The sequence below is a fragment of the Liolophura sinensis genome, unplaced genomic scaffold (assembly GCF_032854445.1).
Source record: "Liolophura sinensis isolate JHLJ2023 unplaced genomic scaffold, CUHK_Ljap_v2 scaffold_15, whole genome shotgun sequence".
Classification (NCBI taxonomy): Eukaryota; Metazoa; Mollusca; class Polyplacophora; order Chitonida; family Chitonidae; genus Liolophura; species Liolophura sinensis.
The window spans coordinates 43,720-69,677 of record NW_027017954.1 but is presented as its reverse complement, the minus strand read 5'-3'; the positions used below and the strand labels follow the sequence as shown (position 1 = coordinate 69,677).

At 38.2% G+C, this 25,958-nt stretch overlaps 1 long non-coding RNA gene across 1 annotated transcript; it reads right to left on the bottom strand.

Annotated features, from left to right (window-relative positions):
* Window positions 1–20,079: 20,079 nt before the first annotated feature.
* On the bottom strand, window positions 20,080–25,598 carry LOC135481286 (uncharacterized). Its single transcript, XR_010445984.1, has 4 exons — window positions 25,265–25,598; window positions 22,711–22,859; window positions 21,788–21,923; window positions 20,080–21,291 (listed from the first exon to the last, which is right to left on the bottom strand). It is a non-coding gene; the product is annotated as an uncharacterized LOC135481286 (long non-coding RNA).
* Between the last annotated feature and the right edge of the window lie 360 nt (window positions 25,599–25,958).

Genomic DNA, 25,958 nt, shown 5'->3' with positions numbered 1-25,958 from the left:
AACCGTAATAAGAAATCAGAATGGACAAAGTGGATTCCGCAGTGATATTAATTGACATTTATTAGACTTACTCAAAATATTGTGTTGTCATCACATTTAACATACAATCACATTAAAACAGTGCAAAGGGACCAGTCCTCGGGGATGCTTAGTCCATCAGCAGAAACCTGGTTTATGCAGGAATACAATGTAATAAAAAACGTACAATACAGAGAGTAAACCCAGAGCATCGACGTCAGTTTAATGGACGTACAGTATAGAGAGTAAAACCAGAACAGCGACAAGTCTTTTTGAGAGCTTTGTTGACCGATTAGGCCAACTTGGGACAATTCTGAAGTTAACAGCTTGAGGAATGGGAATTTGCAGTACTAAATAGTAGAGACGTTCGTTGGCCACGTTTAAGCCATATCACGCAAGGTTTAAATGTGATCCGCGCTTAGGTGAGCCTCTCTAAAGCGTTATGACACTGTGTGCGACAAATGGATAGTAGTTCGTTAGCAGACCTTATCCTCAATGGATTATGTTACAATAATCATATGTATAAAGTGGATCTGTGTATTTCTTTTGTTCGTAAACTCACTCTGTAAACACACCAGTTAAAGACTGTGTATGTTTGATAGTGATATCTCACGCGGTGAAAAGACACAATATTACAGAACAACTGTAGTAGACATTTATACTTCCCCATAAGTGTACATCATAACTAGTTTATATATTGGTGTACATTTCTCAAATGAGCTAATAACTCAAACAGACAAGAGGCCCTTCAATCGTCCAGTCAAGCCTAACTCTTTTGACTCCAACAATGGTGGAATTACTTGGTTTTTGCAAAGAACCAGATGATATTACCACAGCTCATACGGAATGCCCGACCTTTTATCTTGGGCAAGCTAAGATTTCCTCCGAAGAGAAACAGAGCATAACATGTCAAACCCACTCATTGGGTAGGATATTTGGATAACAACAGGTAAATAGATTCACCTGCAGTCTGTCCATAAAGTGCTACAATGTGAACTGAATGCTGTAAATAGCATAGCATGGGTTATACATCGCTGATGATATAATACTCAATGTAATCAGCCTAGCTTCCCATCCTTCTATGTGAGAGTGGCCGTCCTGACACCTCTATAAATAGGTTTTTGTTCCCAATATCCCCGAAGTTATCTTACTACAAATTATGTTGTGTATTCTGATGCCTTCTCAATGCACAGAAGACTAGTCAAGTTGTATCAATGAATGTCATCTGGTGTTTTGACGCATAGATACTATACCCAGTGTCATCGTTTTATGCCTACCATTAACATTTGCTACATTTAAATATTCGCCATTTGTTTGGAGTAAAACTTTGTATTCTTTGTCCAGTTCAACATAAAACCTGATTAAACTGCTCTCCGTGAAATATCTATTGTCTATCCAATTCGTCGAAATGGCATTTTCTGCAACACCACAAAGCCGTCAGTTATAATAATTTCACGTTATACTTTATGAAATACTTATGCTGTTAACAACTCAAATATGTTGCGGTTTCCCTAGTGTGTCTTCTAATAGCAAACAATTCACAGCATGGAGAGAGAAATTGTTCTGCGGGAACGTCAACAACAGTTAAAGTAGCGCTGTGTAAACTTAGCACTCAAATTGAGAAGACTCCCCTTCACACAGTCAATCGGATCTTTGCCTAGATAACGTATATCCCGGACAAGTGCATACGTGGAGATCACACTGATTTATTTCATTTATTTACTTGATCAGTGTTTTACAGCTTGCTGAGAGACCTTCCCACGTATGGTCGGAAAAAAGGGCTGCATTAGTGAGAGGCTCTTGGGTGACTGCACCACGCTGGCCAGCTATTCACCTCGGGCGTAGAGAACCCAAAAGCACACTAAGGCAGTGTCACCTGTCTTGTCGCCAATGTAGTTTACTTCTTTTGTATTGTGTTCTTTTTGGTTATCCTTTTTTAAAATAATGCCCTCTATTTGCCCTCAATCAACGTTACAAGATAATACTGCAAAAACTAGTGTGTCAAGGTTGTTCCATTAAACGCCTTCGCTCCAGGTTTCTTAGCAGTGAGTGCAATTCTCTTGTAAGTAAATACGGACAGAGCGTCCGGGATTTCTGGCGCTCTGTTTCATGATTGTGTTTGGTTCCGCCTGGCCCTGAGGGGGAAAGTACTTAGTTCTGTGGTGGTTTGTGTTATACGTCGTTTTGAGAAACCGGCCTTGCGAGTATTGACCTGGAAGGTCCCTATTGGTTGACGGCTGGCATACAAATGCCTTTTTCGAATAATAGATTCTACATAACTCCAGTCAGAACGTATATACCTGATGAATAACTACTTTTGGCACAACCTATAGTAAACCAGGAAGTACCCGGGTTAAGATCATAAAAAAAATTTATTTTTATGTTTGGTTTCTCTTACCTAAATGTTGATAGGGTGTGAGGTTCCACAGTTTGGGCAAGAGAAGGGCCAAAGTAACATATGTGGTGGTGGGGGAGCGGAGGGGTAGTGGCGGCCGACTACATCATCGCCAAGGATGACACGTGAATTAACCTGTCAATAATATCTAATACCTAATATAACTAATGACAGCCTAACATCGATGAGAGGATCCCCTAGCACAAAGTATCGCTGTTATTGACGTCAATAATGTTCAAATATTGTTACTGAAGGATAATACTGAACCAAAACAAACTAAGAATGTTTCTTTACGGAGATGCAAAGAGAATACGCAACAAGGCTTTCTTTAACATTCTAAATTTAAAGAAAAATTTAGGTTTTATCTCCATGTGTGGGATGGTTTGCCGTCAAAGAAATAACCAAAATATTGTTTTCTCATTCCAAAGATCAGCATCAAATCTCTGAATATATCGTCATGCTTTCAGTCAGCAGTCCCATACTGATACACGGCAGCTTGCCATTGATGGAACCATCCCAGATGACATAGTTATTACGTGCTACCACATAATTATACTCGTGTTATCTTTCAGGTATATTCAAGAAAAATGAAAAACAAAACGCTATCAATCGTGTCAGTTGTCTATGGTATGTCGGACGGCGATATATTTGTAGTTAAAATGGAGTGAATCGAAACTACTTCCTGATAACGAAGTCATTTTAAGTCAGACTGGCACTGGAATTCTCGAAGTAATTTTTTACTCCAACCGCAACCTCCTCCTCCCCAACCCCAAAAAACCCCCACCCCAGCTCCCCCTGCCACCGTAATGCTGGCCGTCTTTGTATATGTGAAATATTCTTCAGTACGGCGTAAAACACCAATCAAACACATTTCTTCGGTGGAATGGCTTAAAAATTGTGCACGTCCCTTTTGCTGATGGGTAAGTTCCGCTGTACTGGTAAAGTATTAATGTTATAAACTAATTGGTAATCATACGACAGGCTGAAGTAACATTTTCTTTAGTATGGATACAACGTGTGTGTGATTTAATGCGCATTAAGAATATCCATCAGTGTAGGTTGAGACAGATATACGTACATTCCCTTATTTGCTCCAGTAAACTAACGGAAACAATGAAACAAGAGAATGGGCACATACCGGATTAGATATCACTGATGAGGAGATACAGGATCGTACAGGGGGTGATTAAGATCATTGCTACCAGAAAAGTTTATAAGTGACACTTACTGAACAACTGACATGTCTTAAGCTTACACGCATTCAGGCTCTGTGTCGTATGCCTCGTTGTATAGGGTACAGACGAGGTAGGGTAACGCAACAGCTTGACACTGGTCTCCACGGGTCACCAAGTTTTCTGTACTAGCAGTAGCCTATCTCAAATGCCACAAATATGGCGTGCAAAGAAAGACTTGAAATAAATCATTGTATCAGTTGAAAGGTGTTGGGTGTTTCTACTTACCTCGCCTTTCACCGTGTCCTTCTACATGAACACCATTATACTATATAAGAGTTCTACAACCATCACTCGGCTTCTGGGCTAGGTAATGGAGTATCCATGAAATACGTTCCCATTTTTATCTGACTTCTGATCACATATCTATGAATAGATATGATCCTATTACAAAAAACACATACAGTACAGTATTCACAAACACAATGTACGTTAGTTACTTACCGGTGTTTTACTCTGCGCTTTCTTCTAAAATTTAGCGCTCTTGTATAAGTGAAGTGTTTTTTAGTGATGAATGAAATAAATCTGTGGTTAAGGGTACTATATGCAGCGGAGATAGGGAACGAACTTGAAAAGTGTAATCTCTTCACATCAACACACTGTAACACCCAAATGGAAAATAATTCTAATGCTCTATATATAAGAACACTGTCGTGTGCCACGGGCACCGTGTGAGTCACAGTGACAGACATAACCACACCTTGGCTCATAACAAGACTTAAAGTACGGTGTTACTAAAGAGCTTGGCGATGATTCACATTGTCTCGAACACACGATAATTCTTTTATTAGCTCTCATATTTATGTTTATACATAAATTTTGGTATTTTACGCTGATCGATCTAAGGCCGTCGGTTAGAGGTCGGGCAGTCTTGAAGTTAAGGCCTTGTAGCAACAATTTACACCAAGATCCAATTTGTTATGCAAAATCTACCAATTCTATACCGGCTTTCAGGATCAAGGAGGATTAAGGAAGTATCAAGCTCAACACCGCAACGTCAGCGATAAATATATTTTTCCCAGTCGACCAGTCTTACATGTCTTTCTGTTTTAGTGCTATTCTGAATGTCTTCTAAAATTCATTGTTACTTAGGTTAAGAAACTCAACAACGACGCATAATTCAAGTTTCTTAATCTGTAAATACATTCTTAGAACCGTAATAAGAAATCGGCATGAGGAAAGCGGATTTTGCAAATAAATTCAGAGCATCAGTAAAGCGAAGCTCTTGTTAATAAAGAAAGAAGAAATCTGTTCTCCGTACATAAACCCAAATTGTAGACATACCAGTTAAAGATTGTGTATGATTGACAGTGAAGTAGTATATTGCTTCATATTTAGATCACAGTGTAATATACCATCGGCCAAAACTCCAGAATTGTATCTACTGCCATAGTGATGGTTGATATATCACGCGGGGAAAAAGTCACAATATTACAGAAGGTTTTTGGAATGCTTTAGTATACTTATACTTCGTCTTCTGTACATTATAACTAGTTTATATATCGGTGTACATTTGTAAAATGAGGAAATAATGAGGTTAGAGATTTTTCAATCATCCAGTCAATCGCCTAACTCTTTTCATTCCTACATTGGGGGAACTACATAGTCTTTACAAAGAACTAGATAATATTACCACAGCTCATACGGAACGCCTGATCTTTTATCTAGGGCAAAATAAGGTTACCTCCGAAGAGAAATAGGGCGTAACCTGTACACTCTGTCAAACCCACACACTGGGTAGGACATTTGGAAGGCGAGAAGTAAAAAGCTTCACCTGCAGCCTGTCCATAAAATGCCACACTGTGAACTTAATGTTGTAAATATCCACTCTGCATAGCACTGGGTTATACGTCGCGGATGACATAATGTTCAATGTAATCAGCCTAGTTTACCTCCTTTTATGAGAGTGAGCATCCTCACACCACTATACATGGGTTCTCGTTCCCAATATCCCCGAAGTTATATTACTACAAAATATGTTGTGTTTTCTGATGCCTTCTCAATGCACAGAAGACTAGTCAAGTTGTATTAATGAATGTCATCTGGTGTTAGATACTAAACCCATAGTCATCGTATTATGCCTACCATCAACATTTGCTGCATTTAAGTATTCGCCATTTGTTTTGAGTAAATCTTTGTATTCTTTGTCCAGTTCAATACAAAACCTGATTAAACTGTCCCTAGGTTCACGGCTGGTATGTGGATGTCTCATTCGAATCACAGATTCTAAACAATTCCAGTCAAAACATATATACCTTATAAATAATTACTTGGCACATGGTAAAGACAATCTATTGGGTTTTAAACCAGGAATTCCCCGCGTTAAGATCATATAAAAACATTATTTTTATGTTTCGTTTCTCTTACCTAAATGTTGATAGGGTATGAGGTTCCATAGTTAGGGCAAGAGAAGGGCTAAAGTAACATATGTGGTGGTGGGGGAGCGGAGGGGTAGTGGCGGCCGGCTACATCATCGCCAAGGATGACACGTGTATTAACCTGTCGATAATATCTAATATCTAATGTAAGTAATAATTTCTACCTGAACTATAATAATGAACTAAAACTAACTGAAAATGTTTCTATACAAAAACGCAAAGAGATTACGAAACATGGCTTTTTTAAACATTCTAATATTTAAAGAAAATCTTAGGGTTCATCTCCGAGTGCGAGATGGTTTGCCGTAAGAGAAGTCACCAAAATATTGTTTTCTCATTCCAAAAATCAGCATCTGAGCTCGGAGTATATCTCACACTATGTTATAGGTATTTCGTAGTCCAGCTCATATATTTTCTTGCTTCCAATCAGCACTCGCAAACACATACATGGCAGCTTACCATTGATGGAACCATCCCGGATCCCGACATAGCTATCACGTACTACCACATAATCATACTCGTGTTATCTTTCTACCTATATTCAACAAAAATGGAAAAAGAAGCGCTATCTACTTATCCGTTTTTTCATTGAAATATTCTTGACGACGGCGTAAAACACCAATTAAATAAATAAATCAAATTCTTTTGTGGAATGGCTTAACAACTGCGCATGTCCCTTTCACTGAAATGTTGGTGTTGTAAACCAATTTGTAACCATACAACAGGCTGAAGTAACGTTTTCTTCAGTATGGAGACAACGTGTGTGTGATTTGATGCGCATTAAGTATATCCATCAGATAGACATATGTGCATTCCATTATTTGCTGTAGCATACTAACAGAAACAACGAAACAAGAGAATGGGTACATACCGGATGAGATATCACTGATGAGCACATACACGATGGTACATGTGGTCAAGAACATTATTGGTACCAGGGAGTTTCACAGTAACACCTACTAAGCATCCGACAAGTCTTAGGCGTCCAGGTATTTAAGGTCAGTGTGAAGTCGTGTGCCTAGTTATATAGGGTACAGACGAGGTGAACTAACGCGACAGACTGACACTGGTCTCCACGGGTCACCAGTTTTTTCTGTACTAGCAGTAGTCTATCCTTACAGACGGAACGATGATAAGAAGTACCAAAAATATGGCGTGCAAAGAATGACTTGAAAGAAATCATTGTGTCAGCAGAAGGGTGATGGGTGTGTTTCTACTTACCTCGCCATTCATTGTGTCGTTCTACATGAACACCATTATACTATAGACTTACAGCATGTTCCAACGAGGAAGAAGACGGCGTGAATATAGTTTCCAGTGATTTCCAACATATGAGAGCACTGAAACCGTCACTGCTACATTCATAGTACGGTTTATGAGCGTGCTAATAGTCAAAGTATACATGAAATGCGTTCCCATTTCTATCTGACTTCTAATCACTAATGGTGTATTGTAAGAACACATACAGTACAGCATTTACAAACACAATGGTGTTTTACACTGCGCTTTCTTTTACCTTTATATTTTACCGCTGTTGAATGAGTGAACTGTTATTTTGAGTGATGAATGAAATAAATCTGCGATTGCGGATTCTATAAGTAGCGGGGATAGCGAATGAACATGAAAAATGTGAACTCGTCAAATTAACACGCAGTAACGCTCAAATGGAAAATAATTTCTAATGATCGATATAAGAAGAAAGTAAAAATGTTAACACGTGCACTGTAGCCATGTTTTCAATTCAACAACGAACGAATTATTTATACTTTATGTGCACTGGTCGGATATCTCATAATTTTGGAGACTTAAAATGTGTTTGTATAATTTCTCGCTTGGGTAGCTATGCGTAGAACCAATACTGCGAAGGAAATGAGCGACATTTCACATATACTGCTCTATGTAGAGATACTATATTCAAGTGTAGCGCTAGAAAAACGCAGAAGTTGAATTAAAAAGGAAGTAGCAACAGAAAAACACACGGTCATCCGCAGATTGTTGGCAATGGATAGAGAGAGGTTAAGGCAATTGCGATTTAATCACCAGGACACACAAAGCTGGAGTTCACAAATTGACTTGGACATTGGGTTTGTACATTCCGCCCCCCGTCGTTCACAATGAGGCTTTCGTGACAATAGGTGATACGGTAGACGACTGTTGTACGGCTGGTTGTAAAGCCTGAAGTTCTTTGAGGACCGCTTGCCTTCCATCAATATGGTGTGCATATCTGTACGTTGCACATAGAAAATTTCTTCAGAAACTTACTACAGGTTAACGGTTTTCCGCATGCACATCGAATTTCTCTACCAGCAAAAGTAAACGCCATCGTATAAGTGAAAACCTCTGGAATATGGCGTTAAGCAATAAACAAATCAATGAATGTATAATTGTGCGACCCACATCCGCTCATCCGCTCATAATTCATCGGAATTATCCAACTGTCATTGACGCCAATCAAGGCGAAACGCCAGATGAGCGCCTGGGACCTGAAACTTCGAGAATTGGGACCTCGTCGACTGATGTAGACCTCTGAGGTATTTGGGGTGCCATGAAAACAACTATTTTCCAGGCAACAGAAGATGAAAAAAAAATGACATCAGCCGATGAGAGTTACGGGGCCTGCGTTGCCGAGTAATTATTGTTTCCGCAGTATAATTACTCGGGAACCTTTGCGGTTGCTGTGAGTTAGAAAATATTGTTTTATTCCCCAAATTAAATTACGCGGACTCATACATCTTGCACAGCGGGTTTTTCCTCTATACCCCCAATAAACATAAAAAGCATTGTAGTCTATATTTAATACCTTTTGTATTATACATGCATGCTAGTCCCGCGTGCAGTGTCGAGTTTCCTTTTAACTATATGTATGGCGCACGGCGAAAACACCATTAAAATAAATATATAAATAAACTGTATTTTGTCACTATCAGGAGTTGGTGACTGCCACTGACTGGCGACTGCCACTTTATGATAATTGGCAAATAGTAACATGAAACGGGTGAAATACGCTTGGGTGTTATTATAACTGTTTATGTAAATGCCCCCTCACCCGCTCAGCACCATGGCTTTACTCTAATAGGCAATTAGGTATTTAATTAGGAATTAGGTAAACATTTTACCTGATAACAAAAACATGGCCTTGGGGACACTTAGTCCACCAGCAGAATAATGGTTTATGCAGGAATAATAACACATGATACAAAAGTAAATAATAAAGTATTAAAATTAATATTTGAAGAAAACTTGAAGGTGCTAAAAAGCATTTGTCAACAAAAGCATTCAACTTTGTTTTAAAGTAACAAATATGTATAAAATGTATTCTATAGTCCTTAAATTTTCGTAGATGCTTACTTTAAAAATAATTTAGTCATATGACGACGAGGAGTCATGAGGTGTGTGTACATATATTGTATAAATATGTATTTTAGTTAAATAATATGGTTGTCTTATGCTGTAAATTTTTTACATTAACATTAGATCTACTCATGGTAGTATAGACTCATTAGAATTTTGCAATATTTTGCGGAAATATTGTGGGTTTAGCTGGAAAATTACCATTCGAAGACCGATTTGACGGTCAGGGTCTATATCACGGAACAGTTAACTGATGGAAATGCACTGTAGTAACCTCATGCATTTAGATCTATCTACAGTGTTAAATAAAAGCATATCTTACATGCAGTGTACTTACAAATATAAATGAAATATATCAACATCTAAGTATTCTATGCACTGGATCATACAACATTGGAAATGTAACAGATAGTCTCCGACACCATCTCTTAATTCTGTTACTAAGGCTTGGTAAGTGGGACTTAAGCGACTTAAACAGATGACGAATATAGAGGGTTAAATCCATGCTTCGATAATTACTACTCCAAGTTACCTTAAACCACATACAAAAAAGTGCAACTTTATTAATTCTTCAAAACACTGGAGGTCATGAAACTGACAACGCTGCACAAGCTTGGAGATATCAATTCATTCATACTATGTAACTCTCACATACTAGTAGCATCATGTTCCATTCGGAATAAGGTAAAAGCTAAGATAAAGTTCTTCGATTATTTTAACTGGACAAGGTGATTTATTCACGAAACTAGAAGGTATTTAAACTGCACAGTAACCATCTATGTGGCAACATGGCTTCTCCGCCCCCTCGCTCGGAACAGCGATCATGTTCGTTTTAGTAACATATTTGCTGCATACATATAATTTTGCTTGCAAGCTTTAAATTTAAATTTGATACGGTTATTATAATTATGAAGTCAACTTTTAGAACTTTTTTGGTACAGGAAACCCATTATGTTTTTCTGTATAATTAAAGTGAACATAAAGTTTGCCACTATACCATTATAGAAAAATGATATAGGACACAATTATCATACGTAAAATCATACAGGCAGGATACTGCAATGAGTTATCAGGGTGAGCTGGCAAGGAAACCGCCCCGGGAGAGGAAAAAATATTGTGTTTTGCATTATTTTTCCTTAACTAAGTCAGATTTATTATGAAAATATTTTCCCAGACTAATTATGAAATGGTCTGTTATCAGTCAGCAAGTCCTGCCATGTTCGCTAAATTTCCTGAGGTCGGCCCAGCCAACTCGGCCAACTGCTTACACCCCTGCAGGACGAGGACGAGAGGACCGCTAAAACGCAACGCTTGTGTCCACTAAGAAACATTGGCCCTTTGAATCTGTCCAAATGGAAAAGAAAGTGTTTTTTTTTAAGGCGCGAATTATCTAATTCAGACTATATTTATGTTCAAAACTTGTCATTTTTAACTGTGCACTGTTTTCCGGGGCCTCAGGGTCTCGGCGTCATTACAAGAAAATCGAGTTTATCGTACTCATTCCCATAAACGTTCTCATACGGATTGCTGTCCACTAGAGTTGAAATTTCAACTGGTTCAACTGTTCACTGTTTTCCGGGGCCTCGGGGTCTCGGCGTCATTACAAGAATATCGGAGTTTGTCGTACTCATTCTCATAAACGTTCTCATACGGATTGCTGTCCACTAGAGTAGAAATCCGCGCTTCTCTCCCTTGATTAGAGCTTTTCTGATTCTGGACGTGGCCTCAGACCCCCGTTAATTTTCCATAAGCTACAATGTTAACGTCTAGCGCTGTAGCTCAGTCCCAAACATGTCATGGCCAATAAGCTTTGGTGCATATCTGGCCCAGCCTCTAATAAATACACAGAATTACATTTCCCTACCGAAAAACGGAAGTTGTAATGGGGGTCTGTGTCCATGTGTACCGCATCTAAACGCTCAAAGGTCCCCCCTGACGTATTGCAATGCCATCCTCTTCTGTAGAAATAACACAGTCTGTGGTCACGTGTATGCTTTCAGTAAAGATACTACTACTGTATGCTAGCTTAGCACCAAATATAGACCAGACAAACAAAAAATTATTACAGCCACATGTTACAAAATGCTTATCTCTAATATGGATTTCCTCGGTTAATACGTCCCATTTTCAGAGTACATGTAAATGTGCTAGGATTTAAACTGCACATTATTCTGTATCGACGGCGGTTACCACGTACAGCCTAGCATGTATCACGGAGAGAGAACGATGAGTAGCACTTTATGTGTATCGCAGCCTTTAGTATATAAACAAAATATTATAAAAATATAATATATACATAAAGTATTACAAAATAAAATAATCTAAACCGTGGAATAAACATTTATGTTCCTTTTTTAGGTTCGCATCACTTACGTGTACATCAGTAAAATAACGACGATTACGATAGCGACCACCACGACCACAGCCACACAGCCTATAACCACTCCTGTGTAGTTACAGTTGACGTCTACAAAGCATAAAATACACATTTAAACAAAGCTGAAATTGCAGATACTATTGTGTTACATCTTATTCACTTTTTGGTGGGCAATGTTGTATTTTGACGAACAATTCAGCAGCGCAGAAATGTCCATTTTCTGAACAAAATCGTTGCACTATGGCGCTGAGGGACAAAGCGTACACTTTGACATTGACAGGCATATGCTATGAAAGTGAGAGGGATGGCGGTATTCTGTAGTGCTGTGCAACTTTGGCTGAAGATTTTAGATATTTGAGCTGCGTGCTGAATCACATAAGCAAGAAATTATATCAGTGGATCGTTCTGGATAATGGATGCAATGGATGGATATCCTGTCTTCCTCATGGAGACAATTGTCTGTTGGAGGATTAAAACCGAAATAGTCTATAAATGGAGCATCGGCAGGAAATGCTGACCTTTTAAATATTAATGACATTAGCATACTTTGGTGTATAATCACTAAGCTGCTGGAAACTAAGGAATTATATTTAGAAAATTATTGGCGACGTTCTACTTTCAGTTGAAATGTCACCAAAAGAGTGTATTTAAATTCAAAGAAAATCTTTTTAAGGTAATGGTCATCAAATGTTTCCCAAACTGACACTAAAAAGAATTCATGTGAACTGATGTTTGCAGTTTTGTCCCCATGTTTCAGGGGGAACATACTGTTAAAACAGAATAACACAACATTTCAGGAAAAGAACGTTCACAGACCTTACAAATATAAAACTGTCTGGCAGACCACGACAATTGTTTTTACTGATACTTGGGACAAACATGATCACGGTAACCTGAAAGGCCAATCACGAGCAATTGTGCTCTCTCCTCTTACATATTCCTCTGTCAAATATGTTTATAATAATATTATTATATTATTAATAATATTAAGTTGATCTTGGAGGTTCTCTAGACAGAGTTGTCCTTTTTCTCAGGCAAGTGATAGGAATACAGGAACCCTGCAAGTTTTAGCTTACATGCGTTAATTACTTTTGTACGTGTACCAATATTGGAGAGTGATTTACTTATTTATTGATTTATTTATTTATGGATTTATTTATTTATGGATTTATTTATTTGATTGGTGTTTTACGCCGTACTCAACAATATTTCACTGATAAATATGTCAGCGGCGGTCAGCATTATGGTGGGTGGAAATCGGGCAGAGCTCAGGGAAAACCCACAACCATCCATCGATAGCTGCCAGACCTTGGAGGGTGAAGATGAGAAACAAATGGATTCTTTCACTCTGAGATAAGCGATAGGCCTTACACAAGGAACACGAAGACGCTTGAATACGTTCAATACATATATTTGAACAAAATACACATGCAACAATCGCGGGCCCTTCCTAGTACGCATGCGCACCAAAAAGTCAGTAAGCGGTATAAGTTGCCCATTGAATTAACATGAGACGGACGCATCAACAGCTTATTTCATCTATACGTCTCAAGCTAGTTCAAGTGCCGCAATTGCAATATTAGTATGATCTTGTTTAAAGACAGTATTAAAAAATGAAATACATTCAGTACGTTTTAGTCCCATTTTGACTTAAAGTTAGACTCCGTGCTCTCATTTAAGTCCATGTTTACTATTCAAATGTTTCACATTTGAGGAGTTATTGAGCTATTTGCTAGAAATCTGAAACATTTGCCACGGTGTGTTACAACAGTACAATACACTATTATTGTGAAGGCCTTTGGCTACATTTAGATAGTTCCTTGATGGTTTGAAAATGAGAAAATATCAATCAAATCTCCAAAAGTCATAGCACAAATGGCTGGGAGCCAGATATAACCAGCTCCTCCCGTCGGGGAATTAGCCCTTCCCCAGAAAAAAACGGAGAGCTGTAGTTTTAGCTGGGATTACACGCGGTACACACTGCTGGTCTGTGATTATGTCAACAGCCAATCCCCACAGGGCTCACCAGGTACTTGGACCCTGCATACATTGTGTAAGGCATTAGTTCATTCATAAGTTGCTGCTTAACACCGTGCTCAAGAAGTCGTTTAGTATCGAAATTCGCGGATTTATTATATAGGGTTATATGTATAGGACATGCATTAAACCCTCTACTCATGACATGTAAGAGCTTGGTTTTACAATAATCACAAAGAGTTTCTCAAGAACATACCCTGCAGCACTAGATATATGTACAATCATAGCACACATGAGCTCTGAGAACTCACATTTTTAAATAACATTCAGGAGTTTTTGTTTTGGCCTCATTTTCGTAAATATTCCTAATTCTCTAACACTTTGTTTTGTTTCTAGAGTAGTCATACTTTTAACAAAGCTTTCATCTCCCAAACGGTGGAGAAAAATGTCCCCTTCCCACTTTTTTTTCATGCACACGCTTTTCTCTTTCCAAAATAAAGAATTTTGGTAAACTTTTCAAGAAATTTATGGCTGTCAAGTATTGAACTCTCTGTCATGCGTGAATAAACTTTAACACTATCTGATTGCGTTGAAAATCAAAACAAAATATAAACAAGAAATAGTGAAATTAACATGTCTAGGTTAAACATGACCATGGCTAATTGGCAGGTGATGTCATTACGACACATACATCCACCGCAGCTTTTTAAGTCTGGTTTGCAAATCTTCTGACAAAGGTCTGGGTTACTCCGGTTTTCTCCGCTCATATACGTGGGAAAATTCTTGAGCAGGTTGCTAAAACACTGATAAATGAAATCAATCCTTTGACACAGGTAACAGCTATAATGTACACTACGCCATAATTGCTCTAACATGCAGTAGACATATCACAAGAATAGTGTTAAAGATTCTCTCTCTGTTTTGTCTGGACTTTATTAGCTTTGATTGATATTAATACAGCTATTAATTGATAGCAATATGACAGAAACGTGTAAGTCTAGGACACATGTTGGTAAGACGGGGACCACACATAAGTTCTGGGCCCAGTTGTTCAAAAGTATATAATAGCAGTTAAGCCCGGTGTTAACTTTAGTCAGGGCTACAGTGCATTCAGTTTTGTATTAGGCCAAGATCAGTATTAACATTTATGCCTGATTTAACTTTTACTGCACTTTTAAACAAGCGGTCACTGGATACACAGGTACGCAGAAGTGTGTATGATCGCGACAGTAATGAGATACACTGATATTCCCTGTGTACATATGGCCAATCACTCTCACTGAGGTGTTGGTATAATAAGACTCAACCGGAACTACTTGTACATCACTCCGCGTGCCATATAACGCACAATCCATACTTACCCCACGTAAAGAATGAAGTGTAAACAATGAAGATCCATTTCGAAAAAAACAAAACACCAGTCTCCTTAAGAACTTTTAAACAATAATACATATAAATGAAAAATAAATCTGGTTACATGCACGAAAGAAGCATGTAAAATATTTTTGACTCACATTGACAGTTCAAACCAGAAAATCCCGGTGTGTATCTGGAATTACCAGGACAGTGCCCGGATGTTGTGTTACAGCTGTTTGGTCCACGTGCACACGATCCACAGGTCTCGTTACAGTCTGGGCCGTAAGTACCTGCTTCACAGGCTTGATGCAAGCAGAAGGGAAAAAGAAACATTATTATAAGTTGGTGGTTATAGTCTCCTGTGTCAAAGAATAGGCGATCTGTTAACAAACAAAAAGTGACATTTATATGTTGTACTTTGACACAAGAGCATGTACAAGGCAGAAAAGATTTGGACTTCACCACTTGGTATGTATATACCTTGAGACATACTGGAGCGTAAAGCTGTAAACTGAACATCCAATCACATAAAGGATATGCTAAAACATATTTCAATCAAAAGTAGGATTCTCAAGCGTTCTAAAAGAAATCACACATTATTGTTTCAATGAGATTTTACCGAATAACATGTAAAACAAAATGACAATACTGCACAAAGTTGATGGTGTGAGGCGAGTCATCCATCTTGAAAATTTATCAAATCAAACATTTTACTATCAGATTGCGCGGCCTAAGCTTTAAAGTAGCCTTTACCCATTCACTCCATGAGGTGACACAAGATAATACAAAACTAATGCATAAGACATCGTTTTGAGATTGTTTACAACGATTTTGCTCCGTTTAGGCGAAGGGCCATTTCACAAACTGTTGTGGGGCAGGTCTGTATCATTTGTTGACCACCGCAGACGTAAAATCAGTTGATTTTCAAGCCGTGTAATATTCAACGCCAGTGTTACAAATTATGTCTAACAGTAGCATACTGTCTCAGCCAAAACCTAATGCATCTCCCCAAATGCATTTAGCCATGTGCTGTCTTTCACATTAATTAACGCATGTGGAGGTCATGTATTTCAGGATAATGTATCCCTTTATATTGTACTAAATCCTACACACTTAACTGTACTGCACCTGTTACACATGTAGCCAGTATCACATATTGGCTTTTCTCTCTGTTACACTGAATCTTACATACCTGCCTATCCCTTACATGTTACCCAAGCAGCTTCTTGTGTTTTATCTCTATTGTACAAATTCTACACACTTACATATCCTGTACATGCTACACATGTAGCCAGCATCACATCTTAGATTTCCTTTCTGTCATACTGAATTCTACGCACTTACCTGTGCAACACTTGTTGCGCATGAAGCCAGCATCGCATCTTGGGTTTCCGTCAGTTAGAGGACATTCCCCAGTGACTTTATCCCGTTTGTCGGCCCAACAATAGCCTCAGCTCTTTTGGCAATGTTCTTCCCATCGACATCTACACATTCTGTGAAAGTCATAGAATGACGTGCAGCTGTTTTACCCAGACGGAAAAGTTTTGAAATATTACACAATAACAATGACTTATTGACGTTGGGACAAACCAAACCAAGGAGCGCTTGAAGTAAATTACTGTCCTGTAACAAAGTAACTGGATTTCAACATACTGCTTCACTTTTCTTGATATATTTACCATGAAAGAACATAATTATAATTATATAATTAAGACGTGCTGAATGGAGATTAAAATCAGAGCACCGACGACAGTGTGATAGTTGGCAAATGCTTACACTTAACTGATGAAAAACAGCGTCTTGTCAATTTGCTTTATTCAGGGCTTTTATTCTGACTGTTCGTGTAAATGCATAAATTGTAGCAATTTAAACAGACCTTAAAACCATGGCTTAAGCAGAATTAGGTATAAAATGCAGTACGTATATATCTGTGGGATGTCTGTCTGTTACTATGTGTATTACTCAACATTGTCGTTGGATTTAAAGAAAAGAACAGAAAGTCCCGACGAGAAATCTTATTCGGACCTATTTCTGTAGGAGGCTATCTGTACCGCTTTTCTCACGCACTGATGGTGCCTAATAAGAGAAAAGGGCAAAAGCAATTATTCCAATACTGATAGTGTAAATTATTAGCGGCTTACTTGCCTTCGGTAAGGCGCCTCCTAGCTCTCACTCACTAGCTCACTCAAACGCAATCACTCTAAGTCTATAAAATTTTGTGATATTTACAACACTCTCGCTGGCAAATATGGACACAGCGTTCAGGGTCTCTGGGAATATCAACCCTAGTTGTATCGAAGTCCGCTTATGGCCCGAGGCCAGGGGTGTATAAGTACCGAACTGGGGACTTTATAACGCTTCAGGATTGTAACATGAACAAGATGATTTTATGAATAGTTGCAGTCTAAGCGTAACTTATTGACCCAGAAACCTTTCATCAATGTGGTCACTGCTGTTTCAAGTCCAGCTCATGTTAGCTCCCTCTCCGAACGTACGTGGGGAGGTCTGCCAGCAACCTGCAGATGGCCGTGGGTTTTGACGAGCTCCGAGCGGTTTTTTCCCACCATAATGATATTCGCCGTAGTAACAATAAATATTGTTGAGTGAGGCGTAAACACAAATTTATGGGTAGAAGAGCTGACTGCATGGCCTAAACCACAGCTCTCTGCCATGTAAGCATCTGACTCTCCTTTCGACTTACAGCCGCTTGCCGAACCAGCCAAAGCTTGGGTGGTGACTTCATCTCGTTAGTTATTGCTGAGATATTGAGCAGATTAAAAGGCCCAGTCTATGGGTAATGTATAAAAATATACTAAATATCTAAGCCGTATGAGTCAGTTTCCGTCTTCCGTAAGCCATCAGATCCTATTTTATAATAATCACCGGTCGCAAACCAGCAACAGAATAAGGGAATCTCCCGCGATTTCAACCCAAGTTGACAGGTCGTAACTTACCGTCGGTCGTCAAGTTAGGCCGTACCTTTTACATGTTGCCCTGTTACAGAATGATACTGTTTTTTTCGTCGCACATTTTAGAGAATGGTGTTAATGTACATCTAATATAACGTGTATTTCGCATTTCAGTTACAAGGAGACACCGTCGTGATATGAACGACATGGTGTTGAGCGAACAAATAGGATAAATCCTAAGAAACAACGGGATCCACTCATGTTTGTGTTCAAGCCCACCACAAATTGAAGTTTATCTTTGTTTAACAATTGTGATTCACAGCGTTTTTTGTCGTTTTGATATCAAAGATTTCACATTCAATAATAAGAAATGTAATTATTATATTGTAACCTCCACAACACTCAAATAACGATAATTGCTTTTGTGTCACTAGAATCAACACACCGAATAATATCTTTAATGCGAATACTGAGTAGCCATAGGCGACTAAAAGATGGAATATCACACACCATACGTACAGTTACATGTACAGACGGATAAATAGTTAAAAATAGGAATCAAATTTGGATCAATCAAAACGGCTAACAAAGTTAAGGAAAAAAACTGTAAATAGGAGACGAAATATGGCAGGCCAGTTCTTACTGTGTCAATAAACAGCCCAACAGTATTTGTTAGAAAAGGAAAAGACCCATAAATATCGAAGTGGACATAGCTAAATAGTCCATTTAAATCTATGCATCAATAAACTTTGATTTAATATTTGTTAGATTTTTGTGAAGAGAGTCAAAGGCGTTCAAGCGTTTGAATTCAAAGATGGGCTTTATGGACAATACTATCAGAGTTTAGGAAATCTGACGTCACATGAAGTTCTTCCAATTCTAATCACGACACTGAATGCTGTAGCAACTTTTTACCCGTAAGTAAGAGGTTGCTAAAATAATGTTCTCAAAAAAATTCCTTCGTTCTAGTGTGCATCAGGAAAAAAGGTGATGTGACGTCAGAGTTCCTAAATACCGTCAGTATGGCTCGTAGAAAGCCCACCATAAAATTTAAATGTTTGAATGTCTTTTAACACTTTTCAAAAAATCTAAAAATAAATGAAAGCAGTTTTACGCCATATTTTCAGCTGTCTGTATGATGAAACTTGCTTCATATTTTAGCTTTCATTTAAACAACTGTTAAATAACTAAAATATATACTAAATGAAACACAGATATCAGTAACAACCCACTCAGTTTAAGGCTAGAAAGTACATTTATATTAAGAGCAGCGTAACTACAAGTAACTTGTTCTATACACATGGCTTTATAGCAATACAAAACATTACCAACATGGCGTAAAATATTACATCACAATATAAACAAAATGGCATAAAAATTTATGTTCCAGGCAAGACTTCAAGAACGAAAGTTTTACACCTATAATAACACATTTATTAAGACCTGAAAAAGGCACCTTTACAGCAATAACAAATACAGTCAACATGACCTAAATCCTGCACAGCAATAACAAAGCAATAACCATGACCTAAATCCTGAACCTTGACAGCAATAACAAAACACTATCAACATGACCTAAATCCCACACCTGTACAGTAAATAACAAAACAATAGCCATGCCCAAAATCCTGCACCTTGACAGCAATAACAAAACACTATCAATATGACCTAAATCCCGCCATGGTCACAAACCGTATTTGTATCTATACAACAATAAAGATGACCACAAAACTGTGCCTTGTATTCCAATAACAATAGAACAGCATAGTCTAAAACCGTGTCTGCGACCTACGTCGCTGAGTTGGTAAGCGCGCTAGCGCAGCGCAATAACCAATTGGCCTCTCACCAATGCCGTCGCTGTGAGTTCAAGTCCAGCTCATGCTGGCTTCCTCTCCGGCCGTACGTGGGAAGGTCTGACAGCAAGCTGCGGATGGTTGTGGGTTTCCCCCGGGCTCTGCCCGGTTTCTTCCCGCCGCCGTTGCATAAGTGAAATATTCTTGAGAACGGCGTAAAACACCAATCAAATAAATAAATAGATAAAACCGTGTCTTTTCTCCAATACAACGGATTCCAACAGAACCTATAACCATGTCTTTACCGCAATAACAGCAGACACAACATGCTCTATACGATGTGATATTACAACAATAAAAAAATCGCAGGACCAAAACAGCTTCACCTTTATATCAATAACATCTCATCCAGCATGACTAACCCCAGTGGCTTTACATTTCGCAAAACCTTTCCTTGTTACAAAATGTTGACCAGTCAGTTGTAATAATATAAAATCGTCACACAACACACTGTGTCTAAGAAAGTTCAAAGATATGCTAGATATCAAAAATGATAGGAGTCTTTCAAACGAATGCGCCATTTTAACGCTCTTCCATCATTGTTATGTTTTCTTCTCCTTTAAACCTAAACAATACATTTACGGTAATGACGGCATAACTGACTTGTTATATAATCAGAGTTTCAAATCAATAAAACATTCAAAATCGTACATTAATGACAAAAACAAAAATAATCAAAACCCGAAAATTTTGTAGCAGTATAAGCATAAATAATGACCTATAAACCGTAAATTTACACCAGTAACATAACTATTATCATGACTTTATCAACAGCACAGTCATCACGACCTAAAAACGTAAATTTACACCAATCACCGCACTATTATCATGATCTGAAAACCAAAACTTACACCAATCAAAACACTATGATCACGACCTAAAAAGCGTTTTACTAAATCAATAAAACAATCATCATGATCTAAAAAGCCTAAATATACACCAAACATAGCACTATCATCATGACCTAGAAACCGCATTATTAAATCAAAAACTTAATCATCTAAATGACCGTTACAGGAACAAAGCATATTTACAGCAATAAGCACACAATAGTCATGATTTGAACGCATTTTCACAACAGTTACAACACTTAACGTCCTAAACCCCTACCTTTACAGCAACAACAAAGTGAGCAGCAAACCCAACACAACACAGTTTTAGTTAACACCAACAGAATCAACAGTGACAAACCATTGACATAAAAGCTCATTGGTTATGGCATAAAGTTACACAAAGATACAGCACTGAGGCCACAGCAAGTTTGGCAAATGGAAATAAGAAACAGTTTTGATTAATCCAGTCATAGCGTAGAAACTATTAGTGGAATCTTTTCTGAACTTATTTTACATCGCCTCCGAAACTGTTGTCATTGGTCTGAAATTGGCGTACGTTTGGAAGTTGTCCAGATATCCCATGACGACCTGGTGGATGAAGTTAAGCTGACCCTAAAAAAGGGTACAGGATGAAAAAGACATATGATAAATGGCAAGCAATCTGACCATAAATGTGGTAGATGAGGGGAAAAAAGACAGATGGCAAATGGTAAGCAAGATGACCCTAAAATAGGGTAAAGTCTAAAGAAAACAGATGGTAAATGACAAGCAAAATGTTTGAAGCACATGAGTTTCTGATTTTTTGACATTCAAATTCTAAATGCATCTACACAATATTCAGCATGAAGACATTAATCAGTCGACGTATGGTCCTTGTCTTTCTCCAGAAGTCACTGAGCATTGAAATAGACTCATACGCGTTAGGGCATAATTATATTTGTGTTATTTTTATTTGATAATTGGAAGTACTGTGGTCCATTTAGAGGTCCACGTTTAGCAATGGCACCAGCATTAGCACATCATTAAAAGGAAGACTATCACTCATATGCTTTGTACGCAAATGACACTGATATAGTTATCTGTTTAATAATGTTATAAGTAATCATACCACATCTGTTATAATCTCCGGTCTGTTGTTCCTCATCTGCTTTACAGTCTGTAGGATATTGACGTTCTGGTCAACCTTCAGTCTTTCTAGCACAGTCCAAGCCACGCAGAACAACCCACTCTTTGTCACGCCATCCCTGGGTACAATCGGGGCATATATTATTTTAATCATACACGTAAGCCTGTATTTCTTCATCATCAATCTTAAAAGCAAGTAATGCGCACTCACATTATGATCGTATAATTTATATTATACAGGTAACATTCATTTACTGCTAATTTCTCATCTTTTCACCAGGTATGTTGGCTCACATACAAGTAGGGTGGCCTTTCATAGTTTATAAGTTTTGTCTAATTTGTTTCTGTATCTGCGCTAATTGACTTTTAGAAATATGTTACATTCTTTGTTCTTAATGATAATTTTGCAATAGTAAAATCTATGAATCATTGTAAATCACTTAAAATATTAAAAACTTCGAATGCCACAAACAGGCCACCCTTTAAGGAGAAAGTTTACATTCCCAATCAAACCACTATCAAAAGTGAGATAAACACAATTTAAGACCTTATGATTACATAGGTAACCAGACGGCCTATATCTCAGAGCATAAACTACTTCTGTCTACATACGGTCATGTTGTTTACATAAGCTTATTTTCCCAAAATCTGATTTTGGCTTTGTTACATTTTATATGGAGACCTCGTTTTCAACAAATACTAAGCATTATTTACATTTTAATACTATATGAGCAAAAATCCTGAGGTGTCTTTGCCTTATAAAATACAAAAACCCGCTATATTTCTCTGGAGTGAGAATGCATAATTTTGCATGTTATAGAAGAGAGTGTACAATGGCAGCGGGCAGCTGTCTACCATAGAAGAGCTCTATTGACACACATCATATACGAGTAATGCTTAGCTAACCTGCAATGAACCAGTACAGGTCCGTCGCCAGCCTTAACTCGCCACATGTCAACACTCTGCAGTACAGTCAAAAGCGTTGGTATAGTCTCCAGTGTTGGTTCACTCGTGAAAAATGGGCAGCGGAATTGTTTGATGGGCTGAGGTGCTTTCTGGAAATATTCATCAAATTCGATCATAAATAAAATTTACAGTATTCATCAGGATAATGTAGAACGCTCAGGAAGACTCTGCATTTAAGGTGTGTAAAATACACACTTTCCCTCTTGTGATGTACAACGCAGGTTTCTTTATGCTGTGAGTGCAGGGAGGAGTCAGTAATGACCTCCCACTATCCTGTGTTCACTGCTTCAGTCATGCCAGTCACCTGTAATTTGTCGTGCATACCACTTATATAGGTACAAGTCATTTTACTTTTTGCCCTTTTGAATAGTGTTTTCATGTCTGTGTGAATAGTTTGTCATTTGAATAACTTGCCGTGTGAAATGTATTATATTACCTAACTTGTTTGTTTTCCAACAAACATAGCTTAGATTTATTACCATTTATATTACTTCCTTTCCCTCCGAGAGTCTCAGGGAAGATCAGCCTGGGCTGAGTCTATCTCCGTGTCACATGCATTATTTTTATTATAAACATAATAACATAAATTATAATGAATTATAGACTCAGTTTTTCCTGTACTAACATGACACCACTGATCGGACTTATATCTGTACCATTCTTTATCGTGGGTATCCCCTGGGCTTTGTCCGTTTTCCTACCACCATAATGCTGGCCGGCGTCATATAAGTGAAATATTCTTGAGTACGGCGTAAAACACCAATCATATCAATAAACAAATGAGGAATGACATTTCGGGAAAATCCCTGTCGGTGAATGAGATTGAATACACACTTGGCGTGATCTAGCGCTAGGTTATTGTGTTTTGAATGGCCTCTTTGCCAGTGAAATTCCTTTCGCCTTTCCATGATCGTTGGAAACTGCTGACTGCTTTTCTTTGCGTGATTGCGTCCTATTTTGGTATATTATGTATACTTTCTTAGTTTGTTGGTGGTTTGTGTTTGTGTCCTTTTGGGAATGGGCCATGCGATTATTGACCCTGATCGTCCATTTCGTCCAACGTCCAACAGCTGCTACACTATAGGCTGATAGTCGTAGTTTCGCTATATACTGGACACGAAGTGATATGCTTCAGATTTTACGCGTATTTTTAAAAAAACTAGGACAAAAAAGCGCTCGACAAAGAAAAGAATCGATTTTGAATTTAACCACAGCGTTGCTGTGCCAAAACAATAGAATTCTTTTTTGTATAGGGTTATAACATCCCACTGGTTTAAAGGTTGTGGTGATTGGTCATGTTTTATATGTGTTGTTATGAACCAATTTTCTTGGTTACATTATGAGACATTCTTATGAAGGGTTCGCTTTTTATTCTGATGTGATCAGTCCATAATGTCTAGCCCAAATTTGCCCTGTGACCGAAAGTAAAAATCGACAAAATTTTTTACATGGGGATGATCAATTTCTATTCTCTATTTTCAGCTGCAACGCGCATTTGTGTTGGTGAAGTGTGTTCAAGCTGTTGTTGGAGTTAGTATTCTTCCTGTTCTAGGGCGAGTTATGTGCATGCGTCGCAGCTTGTGACAAGACATGAGTCATTCTTCTTTCTTTAAATAAAGGTGTTATTACAGTTAGATGTGCACCGCCAGCGCTTTTGTTTTGTTTGATTTATTTATTTGCTTGGCGTTTTGCGCCGTATTCAAGAATATTTCACAATACGATGGTGGGAGGAAACCGGACAGAAGCCAGACAGAAGCCGAGGAAAACCCACGAACAACCACTGAATGTTGGCAGACCTTCCCAGGTACCTAAAGATATGAAGCCAAGATGTTCTGGACTTGAACTCACAGCGACTGAATTGGAGAGAGGCTTCTGGATCAATGCGCCGTGCTGGTGCGATAACTACCACGGCCACGGAGGCCCCGTTTTGTTTCTTGTTTTTTTGCTTTTTAAAAACGTCGCACGCGTATTAACTGATTCTTTCAACCTTTTGCACAGTACAGTACAGTACGTACGTGAAGATCGTACACTTAGTTCAACGGAGACGTTCAGTTCGGGCTTGAACACTAGCGCTAAAAGCGCAACCGAGATATATATTGACTATCAAAAACCGATAAACTGGCATAGTAGAAGATCTGGATCTTTGGGTCTTTCCATTACTATTCAAAAACCGTTATATGCTTCTCTTTTCATGAACCCGTCCAAATGTCGGACTTAGTACATGGACAATGACCTTTGTAGATTGTGTTGAGGGTTCTTTTGGAATTGGTTTTAAGGTTGTTGACCCGGAACCACCATTTTATTTGGAAGTGTGGAGGGGTGATGTTGGAATATCAGTTTCGATGCCCAGATCCAGAATATGAACTTTCAGTCATGAAAAATAGCAACTAATATATCACTAAGATAACAGACATTTTTCTTTTCATCTCTGAATTAAAGTACTCAGAAATAATTGCCTTTGTTTCACATACTCAAAAGTATAGAAGGGCTTTACCTTGTCTTTGTGGCTCAGTTCGTAAGTCCAAGTGGAGAATTCCACTCTCTGGTCAACATCTGTCACCTCCACCTCGAACGGGTTAAACGTTTCCTTCTTATCTGTCCAATACACCCCAACATTCTGTGCGCAAAAAAATAAAGTATAATAACTTTATGTATTGTATATTTGACTTTTTATTGCATGATGTAATCTGCAGATTGTTACTGGCCACGACATCATTAAGCGATCCTAGATTTAAGTCAAATGTTCAAATCACTTTTTATTTTTTTTAATTTTTATTTCCAACGTACCAAGGACAAACTATTGCTTGACAACGTAAATTATGGCTAAGTTATTGTAAAACAAATATCAGCTAAAATAATGGAAAGGAACATATCAAATTTAATTAGTTAAAATTTTAATTTAAGTCTAAGATTGCTTCGTGATCCTGGGGCCAGGAGTTTTACACCAATGTACACTTGTATCAGGGGAAAGGTTTTATGGGTGGGAGAAACTTGGGTACCCGAAGTGAGTACTTTCTCACTCACGCATAAAATATGAAGTACAGAGACAGTTTTACGTGTGCCGAATTTGGGAAAGCCAACTGATCTCGAACTAATTCCAAATAGCGCTTATTGCCATAATGGAACTGGAAATATTGGAGGATAAGCAATCTGAAATGTCCTGATGCTAGGGTTCAGTTGAGTGAACA